This window comes from Typopeltis vanoorti, chromosome 25 (assembly GCF_054136105.1).
Source record: "Typopeltis vanoorti isolate ZY-2024b chromosome 25, IOZ_Tvanoo_1.0, whole genome shotgun sequence".
Taxonomy (NCBI): domain Eukaryota; kingdom Metazoa; phylum Arthropoda; class Arachnida; order Uropygi; family Thelyphonidae; genus Typopeltis; species Typopeltis vanoorti.
In genome coordinates, this window is record NC_143573.1 from 22,017,325 (window position 1) to 22,043,409 (window position 26,085).

General features: G+C 35.4%; 1 protein-coding gene across 1 annotated transcript in view; it reads left to right on the forward strand.

Annotated features, from left to right (window-relative positions):
* LOC150092596 (phospholipid-transporting ATPase ABCA1-like) overlaps nucleotides 1–26,085 on the forward strand; it is a 982,930-nt gene that overhangs the window by 755,309 nt on the left and 201,536 nt on the right. The window lies entirely within an intron of this gene.

The window sequence follows — 26,085 nt, forward strand, 5'->3', positions numbered from 1 at the left end:
GAGACAAAAGAAGTGGTTATGCTAATGGAGAAGTTGGTAAAAGACATAATTCAGAACTGGATGAAAAGAAATATGATACTCTATAGGGACAGCATGGTTTTGTGCACTGTACGTCTTGTCTTATTAATCTGCTTACTTTTTATAATAAAGTGACATTTGAGGTTGATAAAGGAAATGGCTACACATGGATGCTCCTGTGTCTTGGGTTTGATTCCTGTCACTGACATGAGGAGTTTTGGATCTCTCTCAGAGATTGCCAAGTTAGCTGGTCTTTGGCATGGACTGCAGGGTTTTTTCTCCAGTTTATTATTATTATTATTCTGGGGTTTTTCATCCTACAGGCAGGCAAACCAGCCTTGAGAAACCAATGCTTCTACAGACATTGGATATGCTGGGAGGCATAGGGCTAACCACCTTATCCTTGAGTATGATTGCAGTTAAATGAATAGAAAACCCTCAACACTGTAATGTAAACGAGAGAAAAAAGGAAGAAGAAAGAAAGAAAGAATGGATAATACTCCTAGACTTTGCAAAGGCATTTGACAGGATATCATATAGAACTCTGTTATATAAGTTGGAGCAAAGGAGAAATGTGAAGCTGGTGATTTGGGTAAGAGGCTGACTGATAGACAAATACTAAAGAGTAGTATATGGAGGCACTGCATTCAGGAAAGGTGGATGACTAGTGGTATATTACCAGGCTCAATCCACTGCTGTTTGATTGTTGCAATGGTGATATAGGAAATTATGGAAATATTCAGTCATTGGCCAATGATGCAAAGCTAGAAAGAGCAATACTCAATGAAGATGATGTACAAATCCTGCAGGATGACTTATATAGAGTAAGTTATCTTACCCTATATAAGTCATCCTGCAGAGATCACTTAGACATTGGTGGTTATTCATAACAATTCTTCATGGTGTAAACAAGACCAAGAGAAAAAATATACTTAAATAATTTATTGAACTTGTTAATATTTTGCTGTTTTTTTGAACCAGCTTCATGTCCTAGACACATTACTTACATTTTTAGCACATTTAAACAGCCAAAATATACTTATCTCCTTTCTAGATACACTAGTGACACAATACCAAATGGATTATCCTTTCCTGTTTATAGAAAACCCCCACATACTGGAAAGTATTTACAAAAGTAATCACACCACCCAGCCTTACAGTATGGCATCCTCAAAACATTTACAGGGTCAGGGTAGTTTGTTGAAATGACAGAACTCATGAAACTGAACTTGGGTTCTTTTGCAACACTTGTTTAGCTAATGGCTTCAACTGTATAAAATAGATAAAATACTGCATGCCCTCCCCATCCCTCCTGCAGCCAAAATAAAAAGTCACAGCAAAACCATTCCCATCTCTAATACTCAGGGTACATCAGAAAAGATAGCTAAAGTTCTCCACAAATATAATCTCTATGCCTCTTTCAAACCATTCACGCATATACAAATCACTCAGATAACATTACCCTCATCTGCCCAAAGCTGTATATAGTCTCTCACTAATTTCTCCAAGACCTTAACTACTGATGACACACAAACTGGCCTATAATTAGACACTTCCAGTCTGCTGCCGCCCTTATGCAATGCCGCTATCTTACCTTCCTTCCATTTCTTGGGTACCTTTCCCATAGCAAGACTTTCAACGAAAAGCCAGCTCAATGGAGCTGTCAGTTCTTTAGCACATTCTCATAAACCTGTGGTAAAATACCATCAAGTTCCATGCTTTATTTACATCCATACTACTCAGTATTCCTATGTCCTCTACATCAGTCAGTCTATTCCCATTTTTATCCCACAATGTCATTCTTCCAGAATCATTTCTACTCCTACTTGCCACATTGCTAAAAAATGCCCTAGGATTTTCTTTGGATCTTAGGGCCAATCTCTTCTCATATTCCAGCTTTGCATTCCTCATCATACTGGTCACTCTCCTGACCTGAGTCTTATATTCTTCATGCATCTGCTCTCCACCCCTCTCCCTATATCTCTTCCATAATCTCTTTTTCATCTGCAGTTCCTGTGTGCAGGGCCGGTGGAAGTGAGCATGCGAGCACCATTACGAAGCGGGCGCCGCCCCCAGGGAACGGTTTATAAGTTCATTTTTAAGAAACAAAATTTTTATCATAAAAACAAAAAATTCTTAGAATGATCAATATTAAAATAAATAACGCCGGATACACCGAATAAAAGTTTTAAAAAATTTGTATATTGCCGCCTCTTTGATCAGCCGGCTGTTTATAATTTTGCAGCGAGAGCAGGCTAAACTTGCCTGCAGAATGATGTGTCTACTGCAGTCTAACTAAAGTGAAACAGTGAACGGTTTTTATGCACAGAAACGAATTTTCGTACAAAATATTTGTTCCTAGTTAGCCAGTCATATGCTACGAATCTCGGTAGGCTACTGACAGCAGAGCAGTGCAGACTATTATTTCATCTCTGTGTTGTATTGTGCAATAATTTCTTCTGGGTATAAAATAGAAATGGAATCAAAAATTAAAAAAAAGTTATCCGGTGCACAAAATCATAAGCGTCATGCTGCAAAAGAAGCAGTTATTAACCCTTTCTGCCCTAGTGATTCCAATTGGAATCACTAACTGTCTTGGCTTTCATAGCCCATATTATGTGGCGAATGATATATATATATACAGGGTGTTTGGGATAAATTTGACATATTTATAATTAATTATATTTTTCCGTAAGTTACATGTATTAACACACACTTCTCTTCATTTAAAAGTTTGGACCCTTCTTCATTCATATACAAGATGTCAGAAAGGATGGATAGCTGGAACCCACCTGAATCATGGAAGAGAATAACTTGTATCATGATGATTCGTGCCCGCCATCAAAATAAGGATATTACGACTGCTGCCCAATGCTCCCTGAATACAGTAAAAACAATCAGGCATGAACTAGAGACTTGCAATGGTGACTACGAGGATGTAGCAAGAAGAAATATCCCTAGCAGACGATCTGATTGCGTTCGTACAGCAGAATTCCTCGCAAATCTGCAGGAACAGGTGTTGAAGAACCCTGGCATTGGAATTCGGGCTTTGTTCGTGGAGTTGCTAACTGTAGTCAAGCCCTGGATAACAAGGGTAGCCAATGGTAGGCCGCAGGATTCGGCCCCTTGCCACACCTCTGGGAAAAGTCAAAAATGGTTGTCTGAAAATTTCTACGACTTCACCAGTCCAAATGTTTGGCCTCCAAACTCCCCAAACCTTAACCCCATGGATTATTTTGTATGGGGCGCAGTTGAAAAAGACACCAATCGCACTTCCAGTAATACAAAAGCCCAGTTAATGGATAAAATTAAAACAGTTTTTGCGGCCCTTCCCAGGGAGACTGTAGCATCAGCTTGTTCGAGGTTCTGAAGCAGAATTGAAGCTGTGATCGATGCTAATGGTGGTTATTTTGAGTAAATATTGTTGATAGTATTGTAATTAACTCTGCCTGTAATGTTTTTTTGTCAATTCATTAAATTTAATAGATACAAAGAAGATTTTCTTTTTCCTTACGAAACTGTCAAATTTATCCCGAACACCCTGTATATATATATATATATATTTTTTTTTTTTTTTTTTTTCTTTTTCAGTTTATTACTGCATATTACTAAGCAGTAATATTTACAAATTATTAAGAAATAAACTGGGGCTCTTAATAAATTTGTTAAAATATTCTAATGCAGATTGTAACCAACTCGATACATCAGAAATCAGAGTTGAAGAACCGTGCATATTATCCGGTTTGCATGAAAGAACTATTGCAACTATTGAACAAGATAACAAGATGCATGATTTAAGTGAAAAACAGTTAGGAGAAGATTTAGTTGTAGTTGACCACGAAACTAACACATTGTTAGTCTGTGTAAATTTAGAAAATCCAGGTGAGTGGGGAATTGATGAAATTGATGAAAAATTACGAGTTGTTTTAATTGAAATGGGGCCTGTTCAAAAAAAAAATATAATATATCCCAGAGATACATATGGTCGTAAATTTGGCGACACGTGTTATAATAGAAAAATGGAAAACGGGGAGCTCGTGCCAAGAACATGGCTCATTTATTCCAAAACTTTAAATTCTGTTTTTTGCTTTTGTTGCAAACTTTTTGCACCTACTGAATCAAGTAGTCTTGTAGAAGGTTGTAACGATTGGAGAAATGTAAGTACAACTTTGCATAGACATGAGACTAGTTTAACTCACATGAAAAATTTCTTAAAATGGAAGGAACTTGATAAAAATTTAATAATCAAAACTACTATTGATTGCCAGACTCAAAGCATGTATGAAATGGAAAAGAAACATTGGACGAGTGTTTTAGAACGCTTGATTGAAATTATAAAATTACTTGGTAGTCAAAATTTAGCTTTTCTCGGATCATCTGATAAATTATATGAAAGGAATAACGGCAATTTTTTTAAAATTAGTCGAACTGCTTGGGAAGTTTGATCCCGTTATGGAAAACTCATGTTGAAAGGGCCCTACATCGAAATAATAGAGTACACTATTTGAGTAAAGACGGACAAAATGAAATATTGGAAACTTTAAGTAACGCAATCAGAGATACAAGTTTATTATCAACTCTAAAATCTAAATATTATTCCATAATTTTAGAATGCACACATGATGCAAGTAAAACAGAACAAATGACCATTATTATTCACTTTGTTTCCTGTGACAGTGCAATTGTCAAGATCAGGAAAAACGTTTTAGGTTTTGTAGATATATCAGATTCCACAGGACGTGGTTTATGTGCAACAATAATGGAACAACTGGAAAAATGGAACATTCCCATTGAAGACATGCGAGGTCAAGGGTATGACAATGCAGCAAATATGAAAGGGAAAAAAATATGGGCTCCAAAATTTCCTTTTGAACAAAAATCCTCAAGCTTTCGTGCCACATGCTGCTCATACTCTAAATTTAATCATTAACGATGCAGCCCAAGTGAATGCAGATACAATTAGTTTCTTTACAATTATTCAAAAAATATACAATTTCTTTTCATTCTCTTACAAACATTGGGCAATCCTTTTAAAGTTCGTAAAAATTTTAACATTGAAACAGCCATCAAAAACGCTATGGGAAAGTAAAATTAATGCAATCCGCCATCTACGATATCAGTTAGGAGAAATTTACGATGCACTTTTTGAAATTTTAAATAATGAAAATTTTCATAAAGAAACTCAGCATGAAGCACAAACATTATGTGCTAAAATAAAGGACTACACATTTATTTACTCTCTTATAACTTGGCATGATTTACTTAACAGAATAAACCTGTGAGTAAAATGCTTCAAGATAAACATATGAACATTACACTTGCTTTACAATCTATCAAAAACTTAAAAATATTCTTACAAGAGTATCGATCAGATACAAATTTTAAAGAAGTTCTAAAAATGGCCAAATAACTGAGTGAAGAGGGATGGAGAACAAGAATTTAAAACTGGTACGGAAGTTCGACTACAAAAGAAGACAGAACTATTTGACTATGAGCATCATGACGAAACGCCACAATTGCCAGAAGATAAATTTAGAGTGAATGTATTTTATACACTTCTAGACATTGCAATGTGTTCATTAATAGAACGTTTTGAACAACTAAAAACATATTATGATAATTTCAATTTCTTGTATAGATTACTACAAATTAATAACAAAGATTTACGAAAAGATTGTGACGATTTAGAGATTCTCTTGAAGTACGGCGACAACAAAGACTTAAATGCAGTAGAACTGTATGACAAGTTATGTGCTTTCCAGGATATTTTTCGGAAGGATAATTTAAATATTCAAAACCCTTTTGATATTCTTAACTTTATTGTGTCCAATAATTTATCTTTCCCTAACTTTTCAATTGCTTTAAGAATACCATTAACCTTACCTGATTGTGTAGCGAGCGGTGAACGTTCCTTTTCCAAGTTGAAATTGATTAAAACCTACTTAAGAACAAGTATGTCACAAAAATGGCTTGTTAGTTTGGCGTTAATAGCTATTGAAAATGATATATGTGCGGAATTAGACATTAAGAACATTATTTCTAATTTTGTGAATATTAAATCAAAAACCCTAAAATTTTAATTTAAAAAATTTCAAGTATATTTATGTAATTTAATTTATTTTCTGTTATTCTGTAAAGATGTAATTTTTTTAATATGTATATTAAATGTTCTAATTATTTCTGAATTCTTTTCTTATTTTCTCATCTATCTTGAGTTTCTTTTATTTTCTTAAAAGATAGTTCCACTTATAAAAATTATTACAAGTTACTAAGAATTTACTAACTTGTAAAATTAAAGAATTTTTAAACTTTAGTTCAAATAAATTTTAATTTTAATTAAAATTCATTTTAATTTTGTTAGCGATTCGGGTCGGTGAGAAGGCTATAATCCCTGTATAATTATATTCAATGATTAAAGTGAAGTGGCTTTCTCAAAATTTGCTTTAACTTTTAAGAATTTTTTTGAATCTTCGGGTTTTTAACGATTATCCTGCCTAGTCAACACCCCCGGTTCATTACATTTAGTGAACCAACGTGTGGCTGTTCTGTCAAAATTTATTTAAGAAATTTCAAATAATTTAAATTTTTATTATTGTACAAGAACCACACACGCCTGGATCATTACAGGGGTGCTTAGATAGAAATTGCATGCGGGTGCTAAAGACCCTAACGCCGGTTCTGCCAGTGTGATATTGTTTGTCATCCACTTTACACCAAATTGTGTCTGCTTCTTCACTCATAGAATACAGCTTACTATTGCAGCTAACAAATATTCCTTTGTCATTTTCCAAGCACTAATGATATCTCATCATCATCATCAAATTGCTGCCATGTACCCTCAAGGGGTGTACAGGATATGATAGTACTGCATAAAAAATTTACATCATTACCAACTTCCTATCTAAAATTTTCCTCCAAATCAGTCTGTTACTTGTCAAGACTCCAACATTATCAGATCTTATATATCTGTCGTCTAAGGGACTTTGTACCATATCAATCCACCTATATCTTGGTCTTCCTGCCAACTTGGCAGAGAACACTTGTTTTGCTAATCTTTCCTCGCCCATTCTGTTTAAGTGACCATACCACTTGAGATTAGCTCTATTAACGCATTCCTGGATGCTGACAATGTCAAGTTCTTTCCTAATATCCTCGTTTTTAATACGATATTGCCATTGATGCCATCTGTTATGCCTCTAATCTTTCTTAGGACTCTCATATCTGCGGTCTCCAGTCTTTGGTCAAGTGTTTTACTTCTTCTGACCCAGCTGTCAGATGCATAAGTTAAAACTGGTTTGAACACTGTCTTGTATAGCTAATTTAGTGTTCTGACTAATTTCTCTCTTATTCCATATTAATTTATTCAATTGACTTCCTACCATACTAGTTTTGTTGATTCTGTTGTCTATTTCTATATTTAATTTACCATCTTCACTAAAATTCATGCCTAAGTAGCTGAAATGTTTTACCTGTTCCACAGGTTCTCCATTCACAACACAGTTGACATTTTCAATGATTCTGCCTGTTTTTAATTGTCTTTGTCTTTTTATTGCTGACCTTCATACCATATCAATTACAACAGTTATTCAATTTAGTCAGTGAATCTTGCAAACTTGTAGCGGATTTATTTAGAAGTATAACATCGTCTGCATAAAGCAAAGAGCTGACATTAACTTCTCCAATTTTGATATCATGTGTAATACCACTTTCCTTCATAATGTGATCCATATAGATAATGAATAACAGAGGGGATAATGTACATCCTTGTCTCACACCAGAATTAACATTAAACCATCTTCCTGTACTTCCTTCAATTCTAACTACTGACTTACAACTCAAATAAAAACTAAGTATTGCTTGATATAATGTCCCATTGACGCCATATAACTGAGGCGTATTGAATAGCTTCTCTCTCGGCACCTTGTCATATGCCTTTTCCAAATCGACAAAACTTAAATACAAATCTTTGTTATATTCCCATGATATCTCCACCATTTATCATAAAGAGAAGATCTGATCCTGACAGCCTCTATTTGACATGAATCCGGCTTGTTCTTCACCAAGCTTTTCTTCCACAATTCTTCTCAACCGTTTCTCAAGTATACTTGCATTTATATCTTACCAGAACACTCAGTAGAGAAATACCTCTGTAATTCTCACATTCAGTTTTATTTCCCTTTTTATATATAGGTACTATGAGAGCTCTACTCAAATCATCGGTAATTCGTCCCTCTGTCCAGGCATTCTGAACTATGCAGTGCAGCCACTGTAAGACTTTTAAACCACCTTTCTTGAGGATTTCTGGTCGAATATCTTCTACTCCTGCTGCCTTTCCACATTTCAAGCCTTTGATGGCTTTTTCTACTTCAAGAATGGATATGCATTCCTGACTGCATGCCTGGTCAGTGTTTTTTACCACTGTGCTGTCATCACTGCTTGTTTCATTTAGCAGTTTTTCAAAGTAATTACTCCATACTTCAAGGATATCTTTTTCTCCCATTTTCATGGCCCCTTTATCATATCTAACTCCTTTTATAGCACTGTTTCCTCCATTTCTAAGCTTCTTCAACAATCTCCAGAATATTTTGCCACCTTCTTGATATTTATTTTCTATGTTCTTGCCAAAGTCCTCCCATGACTTTTGTTTAGCTAGTTTTACACAGTGTTTAGCTTTCTTACATTTGTGTCTGTATTCTCTAAGAGCACAAGCTGACTTATTTGCCAGGAACTTTTGATAAACTTTCTTATTTTCCTTCACTGCCTCTTTAACTTTCTGTGTACATCATAGAGTTCTAATTTTTCTAACCTTGCAGACAACTTCACCACATGCCTCTCTAGCTGAATCAATCAGGGTTTTCTTCAAAGCTTGCCACTGAATCTCCAAGGTTTGGTTGCTGTTCTCAAACTCTTTGATTTTTTCTTCAATAATCTTTGTGTATTTTAGTCGACATTTCACATCTGAGAGCTGCTCAACTTTTATTCGCTTTAAAACTTTCTTACATGTTATTCTTTTCAATATGACATTCAATTTTACCTTGCTTAAGACTATATATTGATCACTTCCAATTTCAAATCCTCTGTACACTCTGGTGTCCTGCACCAGGGAGAAAACATCACTATCAACAATAACATAGTCAATGAGACTTTTCTTATTCCTTGCTTCTTCTCTCCATGTGAATGTGTGCACATTTTTGTTGGAATATGGTGTTAGTAATAACCAGTCCATGTCCTGAGCAGAAATCCAACAAGTATTTGCCATTATTATTAGCTTTGCTCTTTTCTCCAAATTTTCTCAAAATATTTTTGTATGTCTGACAATCACTTCCTACTCTGCTATTTAGATCCCCAGCCAGGACCAACTTTTCCTTTTTCATTGAGTCAGTAGCTTTCTCTAGAGCCACAAAAAATTCCTCCACTTCTACCTTAGTAGAACCTTCTGTGGGACCATAGGCATCAATAAGTCTCATTGTCCAGTTCCCTATTCTGATATTTGCCTAAATCACTCTACTTGACACTGCCTGCCATTCAAGAAGATTAGCCTCATATTTTGTGTTGAATACTATGGCTACTCCTTCTTTTCCTTGATTGTCATTGCCTGAATATAACATTTTGTATTTATTGCTCAGAAAGATCTCACCAGTTTTTGTCTTTCTTGTTTCAGTCACCCCTATTATGTCGATCTGGTACTTATCTAATTCCTCCACTAGCTCCATTTCTTTGCCATTCAGGCTTCTTATGTTGATAGTACGGATCTTTAACTCTGGTGATGTTGAGTTGGGGTGTGTTTTCAGATTTGTTCCAGTAGCTGACTTTTCGCTGTTCGCTGCGAAAATAACGGGCGACTTGTTTAACCGGGCAACGCCCCCAGCCGGCATGAAATTTTGTGATGTTGTACCATCATTTTTTATTTTGGTTTAACCATTAAGAATACAATTTGGTCGGCTAAATCCCAAATTGCCAGCCCATCCTCGTTCGTTCAGTATCCAGGTAGATACCCAACAGGGTGCACCACGAGAAGGTGAGGATTGGACATTAGGTCAGAAGCCCTGGTCGGTTCTTCACATTCCTTTAAAGGCTATGTGGAGGTCTCCTCTCAGTTATACAGCTTTGACCCTTAATATGCACTTATTTTTATTTTGCCTAAAACATTTATGCATTACATGCAATGAAGCTTAATTATAATTTGTAATTTTTATAATTTTATACTATGTATTTGTGTCATAGTTTATGTTTTCTTAACTTACATGAATTACCTGAATTAAATAAAAATATATTTTTGTTAGATATGTCATTGTTGTTTATATAATTTTTTTTTTTAAAAAAAGGATTTTTTGTATGTAATCTGAGTCTTGCATAATGTGATTTATATAACGCGCCATTTCTATGGAACCTAACATCCGCGTTATTCGAGGGTTATCTGTATTTCATAAGGATCAACAAACAACAATCTGTTGTTTCTATTTACTAGGGTAAAAAAAAAAATGCCAAAGTTCAATAATGGACTTGGGCATTTTTTTTAATAGAACTGACTCAAAAGCTTGAAGCCCATAGTACAATGTACCATGGGCAGACGTTTTAATAACTCACTGGGGACAAAACTTTGTGCTAGGTTAGGCTTGAAATAAACAAGGCAGTATTGACAATATGGAACAAAGAATATCTTCAACTTATTTTTTACTTTTACTACATCAAAAACTGCCTAAACCATTGTGTGAAGTTATTGAATGCTCTTATCAAATGTGTTAGCTGTTGCAGTTTTCCAGGAGAAAAATTCATGTTTCTAGGATAAAATCCTGCTACCTGTGAGACTAACTTCTCACCTTCAAATAAAAATCTTTATGAAGATTCCTCATAGCATGTTGTTTATTATTTTAACGGTATAATAGAACACAGAAACTAAGTAAATAATTAATTTATTAACTTGATGCTGATCTTTCGCTGGTATTATAACCAGCATCTTCAGAGCACAAAAACACTGTTTGTCACAATACGCGAGACTAAAACAACATGGTGTACTTAAACAAAATTGTAGCAGCAACACAAAGACTAGAGTCCTGATTTTGGCGCCCTCTATCTGAAAAAAAAAAAAAAAAAAAAAAAACGCTGTCATATATTACTAGAGTCCTAGAAATGTGTGCTAGCTTTTTCTTAATATGACTGTCTCCCAGATCTTTGGCAAGTTAATACAGCCATATTTGTTGAGATTTGGAGTGTGTTTTAGGGCTTCTGTCACCTCTAAGAACAATCTCTCTGATTTATATGGGTTTCTGTGTAGTACTTTTGTGTTTTTCCAGTTGATCCTGTGTGCAGGGGGTATCCAGAGCATGGTCTGCTAGGCCCGACTTCCCATAATGATAATTCCAGACGTATCGTTTATGTTCACTGATGCGGATATTCACAGTTCTTCCTGTTTGACCGTAGTAGGCTTGATTGCATGAGCAGGGTACTTGGTAGACTCCTGGATGTGATAAAGGAGGAATGCTATCCTTGGGTGAGCAGATGAGGGTGTCTAATTTGTTACATGGTCTGAATGCAAAAACTAGCACTTTTCTAGGACTCTAGTAATATATGATAGCGTTTTTTTTTTTTTTTTTTTTTCAGATAGAGGGCGCCAAAATCAGGACTCTAGTCTTTGTGTTGCTGCTACATCTTTACTCAATTTTCAGAGATGACTCTGATCTCTCACAAACTCGTCACAAGATGTTTGTAAGAGAGAACTCAGAAATCTCATTTATGTTTCTACTGTAAGATCACTTACCAACTTGTGCTTCTATCAAATCCTCTCTTTCGTCTATTATTCAAACACAATACTGCTTTTCCTTAGTCTGTCCTCATATACACAATTTCATAAGCAAGTTACCCTCCACTAGATCTTTTCAATTCTTTCATCTCCATTGAAACCAAGTGACCACAGCAAAGCGGAGAACAGTATTCAGGATATGATGTTATCAGAGCCTTATAATGGAAGAATAAGGTCCTTATTCCCATAAGTTAGTATTCTTTGTAATACTACAGTTATCCAATGACTTAATGCCCCAGACCTCAGATCTATCTGCCATCACCCTAAGGTCTTTATCTTTGCTGACTACTAGCAGCAAATTACCACTAATATAATCTCTGTTGCAATAAATCCTTAGTCCAAAATGCATACCATGCACACACTGAACTAATGATTGTTATCATTCTAAAAGAAGCAGTCTATAGTATCAGTTTGCAATGATTCTATATCAGAAATGTCCTTTACTATCCTTTCTAACTTTGCAACACATCAGTAAACAGTAAATAATTATGTTTATAATAAACAACAATAGCTCAAGTACAGAACCTGGGATACTACACTGGTTACCCTCCTTCTCGAATTTGGTACTGCTGCACATTATCCTCTGGAACTATTTGCCAATCAGCCTGCCCTAAATCTATTTTGCATACCCTTTGAACATGTATATGTCCATATACCATCAAATACCTGAGAAAGCCCAGAAGTATTGTAGTACATCCATTCTGCATAGTTGGATAAGGGGAATGGATGTACTACAATACTTCTGGGTGTTACTGCCCACCTCTGGATATGGATTCTAATTAGCCTAACACTTTAATGACTACTCCAGAGATACTGCTCCAGTGTTTTTCACTTTTCTGACCATGACTATCAATATGAAATACATTTTACATCACAACCCAGCACACACATTATATTATGTATATAAAAGCTGGAAGTTGTATAAAGATGTGGTGAAGAAGGGTCTGAGGAGAAGATTTTTAATGTGGAGAGCTGTTGGTGAGTAAAATGCATTGTGAATGCAAGGAATGTCTTCAAAGTTCATTATGAAAGACGTTGCTGGTTGAGCGGGCCAGCAATGATGAGTCTATTGACTCCATGGAGGTTACTAAAATTTCAAGTTTCACAATATATATGTCCTTACTACATATAATAAAGTAAAAGCTAAAAAAAAACCTAATGGTGTTAATATCAAATATGATTCTATTAATATTTAAATACAATATAAAAAACTCAAAGTAAACAATACAAAAACAAATTAGGAAATATTTTATTTAATACAACAGGTGTATTTGTCATAAAATATAAAATTCATTTTTATTCACAGGAATAAACACTTCTACTTCCTACACCTATTCTTTCAGACCAGAATGAAAATATCCTTGCAGAGTAAAAAAAAAACATCATCTCTCCAACAGACACCATACTGCAAAATTCTAGAAAACAAGCAACTTTATAGTGTCACTAAATATAGTACAGAGAAAGAGTAGGTACTATATGTAGAGACAATTAGTGTGAACTGGAGACAACTGATATGAAAATTACCCAACATAATGATTAACACCTTCCCTTTCACAGATAGTATGCTGAATACATATAATTTGAAATCAGAATTGCATTTAAGATTTTCTGTATCATTAAGATAGTTCACCAATACTAATTTTATAAATAAAATTTAATTAAAATATTCAAACTAGCATGCCATACATATTTAAATCTTTGTAAAAATGCATCCCATTAATGCAGAATGGATATAATATGCCATTAAGTGCATTCTTGCTTGAAGTGAAATATGAGGAATGTGATGTTGTCCAGTGTGATTGTGTTAAAACTACAAAATCTGAGATAATGTATGATATTTTCTATTCTATTTCATTAAAAAAAAAAAAAAAAAAAACTACCATTAAAAAAAAAAGCTACTAAACTGATTTCACATCCACCGTTTGAAAAACAGTGGCCTAGTCTATAATTGGTTGCTTGTGCCCTTGGCTTCATCCATGTATAATGGATTATCTTTTCCTATTTCCACTTGTTAGGATTTGTGTTGATGTTGAGACAAAGTAAATAACCAAATCAAAGATACTGCTAATTGTTTTGTTCATTCGTTCAACACCTTTGCTGACATCCAATCCTATCCACATACATGTGCAAATCAAGCTTTTGCAAAAAGAGTTCCACCTCTGCAGCCAGGGCTTGGGATGATCACTTAATAGCACCTGCAATTTAATGAATCTGACACTGTCCTACCTTTTGAATTCCCTAAGGTCAATTGCCACATAGCAATAAAATTCTCTCTAATGACTATTTGTTTTTAATGCTAATTGCTTTTCACAGATTCTGTATTCCTCATCATAGCTCCTGCTTCCTGATGTGCTTTTTATTTTGCTCCCGTTGTTAAAATCCAGATTTTCTTTTCTATTTGGCTTTTGCTTCGAAGTCCTATGTTTAAAATAGCAAACACATCTACAAAATGAAAAACATGATGTTCATAAAGAATACAACACTATCTCAACAACCAGAGTGTCTGGAATATTGAAGTTTAATATTTTCAAATATTTATCTAAAAATGAATTTTTAGATGAAGAATAGTCACTTTTATCTGAAATTATTAAAATACCGTTATCTAACATTTACCTGACCATGACTCTTCAATTAAATGACCCTTGCATATCAAACGATGTCTGGTAGAGCATCATGTAATTGTACTTCAGTTATCCATTCTTTTGATTACCAAAACTGTGAGTTCTAATAACTGTAGGGTTAGTAATTGGTATATTACGGTATCTGGAAATTCTATGTAGAAACACCAACAGACCAATTTAGTATCCAATAATGAATCCTATCTCATTAATTTTTAGGCATTCCATATATTCTTACAAATCTTTGTGAAATATGCTATTTGTTTTTGTTGCTTTTCTTTTTTTTTGACAACAAATCTACATTCACCACAGTCAGGTAATGCATTCCACTTGCCAACTACTCTCTGTGAAAAGAGTCAGTTCCTCACACCCATCCTCCATATACAGTTTCCAGGGATGGCTCCTTCTCCCATTCTATAAAAAAGTTTCTTCCACATTAACCCAGTAACAACCCCTTACCAATTGGTATGCCTGAATCATCTCTCCTCTTCCAAGGCTTTGCAAATTGCATTCCCTTCATCTGTCTTCATATCTCACATTTCAAAGACTAGCTACCACCTTAGTCAATCTTCTCCAGACCCTTCATAGCATATCCTCATTACCGTGAAAACTAGGTGACTAAATCTGCACACAATCCATATGAAGACTGATCTAGGTCTCATAGAATGGAATCATAACATGATTATTTCACCATATCAAAGTTCTCTGCATCATTGTCATACGATGCGATGACTTCAACTTGTGCAATGTGAAGGTAAAAAAACTTTCAACTCTGAACCTCTCCCCCAGATCTCATCTCCACTACCTCCTTCAAAATTTCCACACACAGTGTATACTTTGCATTCCATTTTTACCTATCAAATTTCATAATCACTTTGTAACAGTGAACTGACAGTTCCACTAACTTGCCCACTCATACAATCTATTCAAGTAAGGCTCATCTGCTTATCACCTTAAGGCGTCATCTGCCTGACTCACTGCTCTTCCCCATTTTCCATCATCTGCAAACTGATGCATATCTCCAGTTAAACCAACCAATATCATTAACATAAACATTTGTGTGTGTTATCATTAACATACATTTTACACTTCGTAAAATGTATGTTAATGAGTAAAATGTATGTAACAGTTCCACTCACTTGTCCACTACTCATACAATCTATTCAAATACTCCTTAAGGCTATATCTTACTGACTGAATGCTCTCCTTCCCATTTTGCATTATGTGCAAACAGATGTATATCTCCAGTTAAAGCCAACCAATATCAATAACATGCAAGTCAAACTACCTTCCTCTTTCAGGATTCAGAACACTGTACTCCCCCTCTCAATACAAAACTTGCTGATACCTATCTGACAGTCACCTATCCAACTATTTCAATTTAGTTAACTTACTGTGTGGCAATCTATCAAGAGCCTTTGTAAAATCTAAGAATACCACTGTAACCATGCCAGCACTGTATGTGCCGGCCTGGTTGGTTTATCCACACTCCATCCAAAAGGCTGCGGGTGCGAATCCCGCTGTGGGCATGGATGTTGCAATTGTCTGTGAAAATACTAGTGGTGGTGGGCAATAGATGGCGTAGGTGTAGATGATGTGGTTTGCTGTAGTTAGTGGACTGAGTGGCAGAGATGAAGAGTTGTAAAGTAGATGCCCTACCTCGATGAGTCTTTGGACTCCCTCCTTGGAGGTGTCATAAAAAAAAATAATACTAGACATCTTCCATTGACTCAGAAGTGGGTTAATAAAATCTGTGATAGTCAGCATTGGTTTGTTAAAGAGAGGTCATGTTTTACCAATTTACTTATGTACTATCACATGGTAATGAATGCATTGGGCAAGGAAGATGTCTAATTATATCTTACCCTTCCAATTCTTCCCTCCATGGAACTGCGCCAAGTTGATATCTCATCATCATCATCATGCATATCAAGAATTTAGGCCTAGGATGGCCTGTTCCAGCCTTAGAAGTCATCGTTGAATCATTTAAGAGGACGTCCTGGTTTTCTTTTTCCTAATGGCTTGTTTTGGTAATCTTTCTGTTTTCATTCTTTGAACATGTTCCATCCATTTATGTTTATATTTTTTAATTTTTTCTATTACTAGTTCTTGGTTTAATTCTTTCATAATTTCTTCCTTTCTTTTTTGATCAAATAGGGTATACTTTGCAGTTTTTCTATAAACTTCATTTCTGCTGTTATTAATCTTTGTTTGTCTTTATGTTTTGCTGACCAGATTACGCTTCCATACATTAAGACTGGTAGGGCTAATGTATTGTATACTTTTAGCCTAGTTTGTTTTTGAACTAGGTTTCGTTTAAATACATAGTTAATTACACCTGTTATTTTTAAATATTTTGCAATTTTTACGTTTATATGTTTTTTATTTTCATATGTGATCATACATCCCAGGTAGTTAAATGAATTCACCTGTTCTAAGATCTTGTTATCTATTACTATTTTAGTTTTTGCTGGATCTTGTCCTTTAAAGGCCATAGTTTTTTATTTTTCTGTTGATATTATCATACCATAATCTTTGGCTATCTCATTCAGATCTAAAATAGCTTTCTGTAAGTTATCTTCAGAATTTGTAATTATTATTTGGTCATCAGCAAAAAGGAGAGTGTTTAAGTTCACTGTAGGAGAAAGTTTAATTCTTTGATGTAAAATTTTATTCCATTTTATTATTATTTCATTTAAGTAAATATTAAAAAGAGTTGCTGAGAGGGGACATCCCTGTCAGACCCCCCTTGGTTTATCTTTCTCGTATATGGCTCTTGATTTAATCTTATTTGTATTTGATTATTTTCATATATACTTGTGATAGCTTTTAGGATATTATTTGGTATTTGTCTTTCTTTTAATATGTTAAATAATGTTTCTTTTAACTTTGTCAAATGCTTTTTCAAAGTCAATGAATGCAATATGTGTTTCTAAATTGTATTTTCTTCTTTTCTCTATAATTAACTTTAGGTGAAAGGCCTGGTCTATATGTGATCATCTTTTCTAAATTCATTCTGTATTTCTGAAATAAAGTTTTTGGAATATTTCATTAGTTTGCTATTTAAGATTCTGCTGTATATTTTGTAACAGGAATTTAGTATACTGATACTAAAGGGGGAAGTTGCCGCTAGAGGGATTCGTAGTGTTCGTGAAAGCTCCAGATAAGATAAGCATTATTTTCAGTTATCGTTGATAAATTTACTTTAATATTGCATAGTTATGTTTGCCTTGCGTATCTTAGTGCGTCTGTTTGTGTGTTTTTGATGTTTATAATTTATAATGATATAATGATTTGATAAAATACGTTACTAGTAAGTATGGCTCCAGTACGAAGGAAAATGGCGGCCAGTAATGATGGTTCGCCATCTTCTTTCAAGAATGGTAATGTAAAGGAGATGATTCAGTGTACTATCTGCGAAATGTATGCTTTTCAGAGTGCGGTCAGAGTGTGGTTAGATGGTAATAAAGGAGTGAATGTGTGTAGAAAATGTAGGGAGAATGAGAAATTGAAGTGTATTTCGGATCATGGGTGTGATATTTTTGTCAAACTTCAGAATGAAGGAAATAGGAATATGACAAGAAACGGCGAGGTTGTACCAGAGAATTGTGAGAGTGTGAATGTAGAAAGTGTGAATGATAGTATTAATGGTTTTACAGAGAATAAAAAAGATGAGATAGATGCAATGAGTGAGATCGTGATGTGGAATGGTGCGATACAAAGGGCAAAACAGCAGCTAGAGCGTATGAGCAAAAGTCGACTGAATGAACCAACCAATAATAAAAAGTATGACAGGAAAAATAGGCCTACGAGTCTGAACATGAACAAAATGAAGGATAGAGTGCTGTATGGAGACTCGTTAGTACGAGGTGTGTTAGTAGAGGATTTGACAAAATCATACCAACCTGGTGCGACCATAAAGGATGTAGCTGAGTCTATTAGAGAGCAAAAGGAAAGGGTGAAAGAAATTATTGTTGTGGCAGGTACGAATGATTTGAAAGGAGATAAAATGGAAATGATAGAAGACCTGAATGAATTGTTTGAGGTAGCAAAAGAAAAGAGTGAGAGAGTTAGAATGATTAGTCTTTTGCCACGGTATGACAGTGAAATGTTTAAAAGGAGGGCCATAATTGCGAATGACTTTATGCGTGGGTTATGTGTGATGAGTGGTCTGGAATTTGTGTATGTGTGGAGTGAGTTCGATGGGCGAATTCATGTATACTAATGCTAGGAGTATTAGGAACAAGAAGAAAGAGTTTTTCGGCATGGTTGGCACTTCCAGACCACAGGTTATTGGTATTAGTGAATCATGGCTGACTGTAGATGATATAGCTAGTGGGATTGAATGTGATGGGTATAGTGTGTTCAGGAATGACAGGGAGAATAAAATGGGGGGAGGAGTATTGTTGATGATAGCTGATGAGCTACAGCCAAGGAGAATAGAAGTTGAATTGCAGGATAGAGAAAAAAGCACATTTGAGGCCATTTGGTGTGAGATTGTGGCTAGCAGAACAAAATATACAATTGGGTGCTGCAATAGACCAGGTGATGGAAAAGATGGTTGTGACAGTATGCACAAGCAAATAGAAGAAATGAGTGGAAGGAGGGTAATTATTATGGGAGATTTCAACTATGGTCACATTGATTGGAGTGAGGAGAGGACACACAGGAGGAAGGAATTGGATTTTATGTGGTTATTAAGGGATAACTATCTGCGACAGCATGTAATGGAAAATACTAGGGGTCAGAGAGTGCTTGACCTAGTAATTACATCTGAGGATTTGGCTGTAACAAATATGACCACATTGCCACCAATTGGTGAGAGTGATCATAGGGTCTTGACTTGGGAGGTGGCTAAAGGTGTGGAATTTTCAATTAAGACAGGGTACATGTGAAATTATCAGGCTGGAAAGTATGACAAGCTTAGGAGTTTGATTGGTTCAGTGCCATGGCATGTACAACTGCAAGGACTAGAAGTTGATAGTGCATGGGAGGCAGTTAAGAAGTGTTTGCAGGAGGCAATGGCTGACTGTATACCTAGAGTCCGAATAATAAATCAAGTAGGGGTTAAATGGATGAATAACACCATTAAGCTTGAGCTGCAAAAAAAGAAACAACTATGGAGGGAATTTAAGGAGAAAGGTGACCGGCAGGCACACGAACAGTATAAAGCACAGGCCAGAAGGGTAACGAGTGTGGTAAGAAAAGCAAAAAAGGATTACGAAAGAACATTGGCCATGCAGGCTAAAGAGAATCCTAAACAGTTTTTTAGATATGTAGGAAGTAAAAGGAAAAATGTACATGGCAGAATGATTTTAAAGAATGCCGATGGTAGGGAGGTAACTGAATCAGTTGATATAGTTGAGTTACTGAGTGAGCACTTTGCAAGTATATATCATCCAGGTGGTGACATTGCAGAAACGAATAAACCAGTAGATTATACAAGAATTGTGGTGAATGAAGTGGAGGTGAGTAGTCTATTGCATAACCTCAATGTCAATACATCCATGGAATTGGATGGTATACCAGCTCATGTCATACGTGAAGCAGCTAAAGAATTGTCAGTACCCTTGACCATTTTGTTTAATTTGAGTCTCGGGTTTGGGTTAGTCCCAAGGGGGTGGAAAGAGGGGAAAATAGTTCCACTGCATAAAGGTGGTTCCAAGACTGCTGTTGTAAATTACCGACCGATTAGCATATCAGGAATCATTGTCAAGGTCTTGGAAAAATTAGTCAAGAAAAGAATACAGGATTGGATAGATGAAAATGGAATATTGTATGGGGGACAACATGGTTTTGTGAAGGGTAGATCATGCCTCACTAACTATTTCCCCATAATGTGAAACCCAGCCGAGCTGGGTTTCACATTATGGGGAAATATCAAGAATCGTAATCGGAGCTTGCTCCACCCTTTCCATGAGTTGCCTCAGTGTTGCACTCCCTAATGGGTCAGTTGTAACATTATCCAGGTATTTGCTTACGCTTGGACTCGACGAACTTTATATAGTTATTATATTCGGCATGAAACTCTTTGAGTTTCTTATTCGGCTATGAAACAATATGGGATGTAATATCCCTTAACTTAAATAAGTTTAGGTCGCCGAATTAAAGCCTTTGGCTCTTCATATAATTAATAACTTCTTTAGCTATTTCCTTTTCATTTTCGTTAATTGTTTGCCAGTTGTCTTTTTTAAAATATTTGTCTGTTCACAATTCTGTGTAGTAATTTAGAAAAAATTCTTCTAATTTCAATTCTGTGTTTAATTTTATGTTTTCTTTGGTGTCTGCATTTAAGTGTTTCAAAATCTTATATACATTGGGTTTTATTTTATAAAAATCATGTTCTAAATTAGAAACAAATTTGTTCAATGATTCTCTATGTCTTTTTCTGACTTCTCTTTTAGTTATGGCTCTTATTCTTTTATATTCTATTTCATCTTCTAGTCTTTTACTGCTTAATCATTTGTGATAGGCTTCTTTTTTCTTTTTGATTATTTCTTTGATTGTATCATCCCAGATCTTCAGTTTTTTTTCCTTTTATTGAATTTTTTTGGTCGTTCCTAAGCTTTCATTTGCTGCTGCATTTAGTATCGCTTTTATATTAAGCCATTCTATTTCTATTTCCTCATTTTGTCTTATTTTATCTAGATATTGGTTAATTCTTTGTTCATATAGCCATTGTACATTTGTGTCATTCAATAGTCTAGTTTTATAAACAAATATTTCAAATTTTCTTTCTGTTCTTGTTACTTGTAGCGATTTAGGTGGTAATCTTAATTTTATTTTAACAAGGAAGTGGTCACTGCTTATTTCATATCCTCTGTGAACTCTAGCATCTAGTGAAAATTTTGATGTCTTTTCATTTAATATGCAGTAATCTAATATTGATTTCTATCCTCTTGCTGCCCAAGTATATTTATGTATGTCTTTATGTTTATAGAAGGAATTCATTATTTTTAGGTTATTATAAACTACAAAGTCAATCAATTTTTTACTATTTCTGTTTAGCTTATATTCTCCATGTATTCCTATATTATTATTAATATTTGTGTTTCCAATTCTTGCATTTAAGTCTCCTGCTAAAATTATGTAATCATTTTTATTTATTTTATTATATATGTTTTGTAGCTGATTATAAAAATCAATATTATCCTGTTATCTTCCTTCTTCTGGGGCATATAAACCAATTATTGTTAAATAGCCTCTATCTATTTTTATTCTAGCTTCTATTATTCTTTCATTCCATAATTTATAATGTTTTAACTGTTTTGAAAGGGAGTTATGAATCCAAATCATGACTCCTGCTTGTGCTTTTTGGTCTCTGTCAACTCCAATGTATATCACATTAAAATTTTCGGTTCTCATAGTTCCTTTTAATTTCTTTTTTATTTCAGTGATTACTGCTATTTTAAAATTTCTTTCATTTAATAGTTGGTCTAATTCTATTTCTTTATATGCTATTCCTCTTACATTCCAGTTTGCTATGTATATTATATTTTGTCGTTTCCATTTTTGTTTTACCTTTTCCATTCCAAGGTCATTTTCCATAGATTCAATCCGATTATCTTTTTCTGTCAGCTTACAAGTAGAATTATGTTCTCCATGTCAGGGGACTAGCCTGAATATGGAATAGTTCAGTGGTAGGACTGCTACCTTAAGGCTTCTGAACTAGCCTTCTTCCGAATTTAAACCAATAAGAGGAATAAGGTATATTGAAGGGGAAAGAGTAGATTATAGAAGAATTATTGTAAGGTTTATAGAGAAGGCATAGTTGTAAGGCCAGAAATGAAAAGATTCCATGGTCCTCGAGTACTCTATTAGCATAAGGGTCATAAAATAAGGAGAGTTGGTTGATAAGGCCTTATAGGAAAGATTAAAGTAAGTGGATCTTCCTCAAAGTAGAAGAAGAGGAGGATAGATCCAGCTAGGGGTTCATTGGGGTGCCACTCCTCTTATAATCAAGATGATGGCCCTGTTGGTCCACGAGTCCTTATTCAGTATATTTGCACTACTGCACCATACACATACATGCATGCACATATACACACACAAACACGCATGGTGGGCTCCCCTATCTGCCACCCAGGGGACGCGCTCTCTAGGGGTTACAGGTTCCCCTCGAGAGAAGTTAATATCTAAGACTGTTATAATCACCCTCCTTATAATTCCATATATGTTCCCTTTTCTTTGATACTCCTGTATGTCTATTCATCTTCCATGTCAGAACCACATGGTCGCTCTCAAACTAGGGAGAGAGAGAGAGAGAGAGAGAGAGAACGAGAGAGAGGTCATCTTAGTTATTATCAGCTCTTCTGATGCTATGAAAAAATCCAAAACTCTTGAACCTCTTATTCCCTCTATTACATGTTGCCTAAGACATTTGTCCTCAAGAATTCTAGAAATTCTATTCCCTTATTACTACATGAATTTTCCTCTTCCCAGGTTATACTACTGTAGTTAAAATCTCCCATAACAATCATTCTTCTTGCACTTGCCAGGCTGAACTGCCTAAACATTCCCTGCTCCCCCCCCTCTGTACTCCTTGGCTTTTAGCAACACCCCCACCTGTCTTGCCCACCTCTACCTCACACCATATACTTTCAAAACCATTAGTGTCACTGCCTTCCAAAGCCTCCACTCATAGAAAACAAGTCATCACTTATCATAAGCAGTAATCCACCACCACATTTTCCCCTCCTATCCTGTCGAAAAATGCTGTACCCTGCTACTTCTATTCCTGTTATTATATCATCTTCCATCAACCACATCTCAGTGATCCCAATAATCTTTGATCAGACTGACACTCTAAGTTCCACCAATCCATCTCCTTTTTTCCAAATACTCCTGTATAGTATAAAGCATAAAAATGCCACTCTTTCTATACCTATCCTTATCTCCTCCTGACTCCACTGGGCTCAGCATTAACCAATGTATTCCCATCTCTCAGGCACCTATTCCCACAAGAAGCCATTCCTGCTACCATCCACTCTGGTAACTCCAGATTCCTCCATTGACTCACCGATTCGTTCAGAAAACAGCAATCTCTCCAGATGTCTACATCCTTCCTCATTCAGATGCAAGCGGTATCTTGCATATAGTTCCATTCTGTCCTTAAATGCCTTCTAAGCACCCACTTATTCCAATCCTCTCTTCTGACACATTCTGGCTATTATGCTATTCATTATTACTGCTCTTCTGCTAAGCTCCTCATTATCATACCTGGGTAACACACACTATCTTTCCTCTCTGCGTTTTCTTTTGTACAACCTCAAGCATGAATCTCAGATCTCTCGTGACTCGATTTACATTGCCTCTCAAATGATTCGTGCCCGCCATCACAATCATTTCATCTATCCTTCCACCCCACTTAATTGCCATAGCCACACTTTCTATTGTTCCTCCAGGCAAACACTCCTCTGGCATCCTATCTTGCACACCACAGATCATCGAGTCTCCATACATCACACTTCTTACCACTCTGTTACTTGTTTGCTCACCCAACTCTCACTGTCTCTCTCTCCTCTAACCCTTTCTCTCAGTATTCCCCTACTAACCTGCTGTCCTGGCATCACTCTATTCTTGGTTCCAGCACTCCCTCGCATTCTTCTCATTCCCTCTCTCTGACTGTTTCCATTCTTTTCTCTTCTGTCATTCCCACAACTCCCTCTCTTCTACTGTTCCCATTCTCCCCTCTTCTATCCTTCCCATATCTCTTTCTCATTCCCTCTCTTCTTCTACTCTTATTCTCTACTCTACTTTCATTCCTATACCTCTCTATTTCACTCCTCCTCCTCTGATTCGCCTTGCATTCATCTCTTCCATTTGCCTACTCTCATCTTTCATACTTCTCATCTCATTCCCGAGACATTCTACCTCCTCTTTCAACTCATTTATCTCTCTCTGCAAGTTAGTCACTCTTACTCACCATTCATCCTCCCAATCTAGACCATCTCCGAAAACTTCACAATCATTCAAGTCTTTCACCTCCCCACTCTTATTTTTTCATTCATATTTTGCTCATTATTCTCACCTGTCACACTACTTGTCTCTCGAGATTCTCCCGTTCCTGATGCAATGAGATTGGATGTTGTAACATCTAACTCATTGAATTCCTCCCATTGCCTACATTTTATGCATATACGCACTCCACCGCCCCTTCTCTCATCTGCCACATATCCAACTGCTGGGATGCATACATGCTACAAGTCCTGCATTCCACAAAATCCTTTATTATGTTATGCAAAATAGAATCCTTGAATGGGGGAGGACTTGGTGACACATCATTTGTAATTAGCGCTGCGGCTGCTATTTCAAATAGAAAGTGATCCCTATTTTGTTGTGAGTAGGATAAAATTGAATTTCATATTGAAAAGAAGAGTGTAAGAAAGTTTTAAAATAAATAAAAGTTGAGCAGCTTTCAGTTTTAATGGAAAATGCTGAAGAAAACATTGATGGATTCAGACAGAGAAGCATGTGGTGAGGTTATCTTTAAAGATAGAAAAATCAGAACTCCATGGTGGACTTAGGAAGTAAAGAGGCAATGAAGGAAATGAATAAAGCATATCAAAAGTTTCTGACAGATAAGTCAGTTTGTCCTCTTAGAGAATACAGAGATAAATGTAAGAAAGTGAGACGGTGTGTAAAACTAGCTAAACAAAAGCCATGAAAAGACTTTGGTGGGTGGGAAAAGAATGTTTTCCCACCCACCTTTCCGAAAATAAATCTCAGAAAGGTGGGTGGGAAAATATTCTGGAGACTATTGAAAAAGTCAGAAACAGAGGGAAGGGTACTGTAAAAGGAATCAGAGATGATAAACGTGACATGAAAACTCTACAATACTTCGAAAGATTGGTAAATGAAACAATAAATGCCAGCATGGTGATATAAAACACTCAACAGGCATTCAATCAGGAATACATATCAACACTCAAGGTATAAAAAGTCATCAAAAACCTGAATTTAATGGCAAAATTATGACCCAGACTCGGTGTTCTCATGGTTCCATTAATTTGTAAAAATTTAGGGCACTGTTATCTTAAGATCAACTCCTATATAGCTGTAACACTTCTTTTTTTTTACAACGTTAGAAGGCACCAAATTAGGACTTTAGATCTTTTGTCCATCACTATTTGAATTGTTTCACTTACTCATTGTTGCATATAAACTATAACATGCTGCTTTGTGCTCTGAAGATGTTGCTTTGAAATTCAGCAAAATATAAGCCAGTTAATAAACATTTTTTTAATATAAAATAGTTCGTTGTGTTGTGAATACCATTAAAATAAGTTATGAATAACGTTCAACACCTAAACTTGTCTATTAGTTAGTTACTTTATATTCTGCTGCATCATTTTACACTCACTAAACCTGCTGAAGTCAGTTAAACATACCTCTCTCTCTCTCTCTCTGCATAACATCAGTTGCAATACATTTATGGATGCTTTCATGAAAAATATAAATTTCCCCATCTCTCATGATGTCTATATTTAAAATCACATGTAAACATTCTCCTGCCCTCTACAAACTGTGAAGCATATATCCTGCAAATTCACCAAAATTCAGAATATAACAAAATTTTTAAAAACATAATTGTTTTGTTTAATAAATATCAGAAATTTAAGTTTGATGGAATATAATTTGTAAATAAAA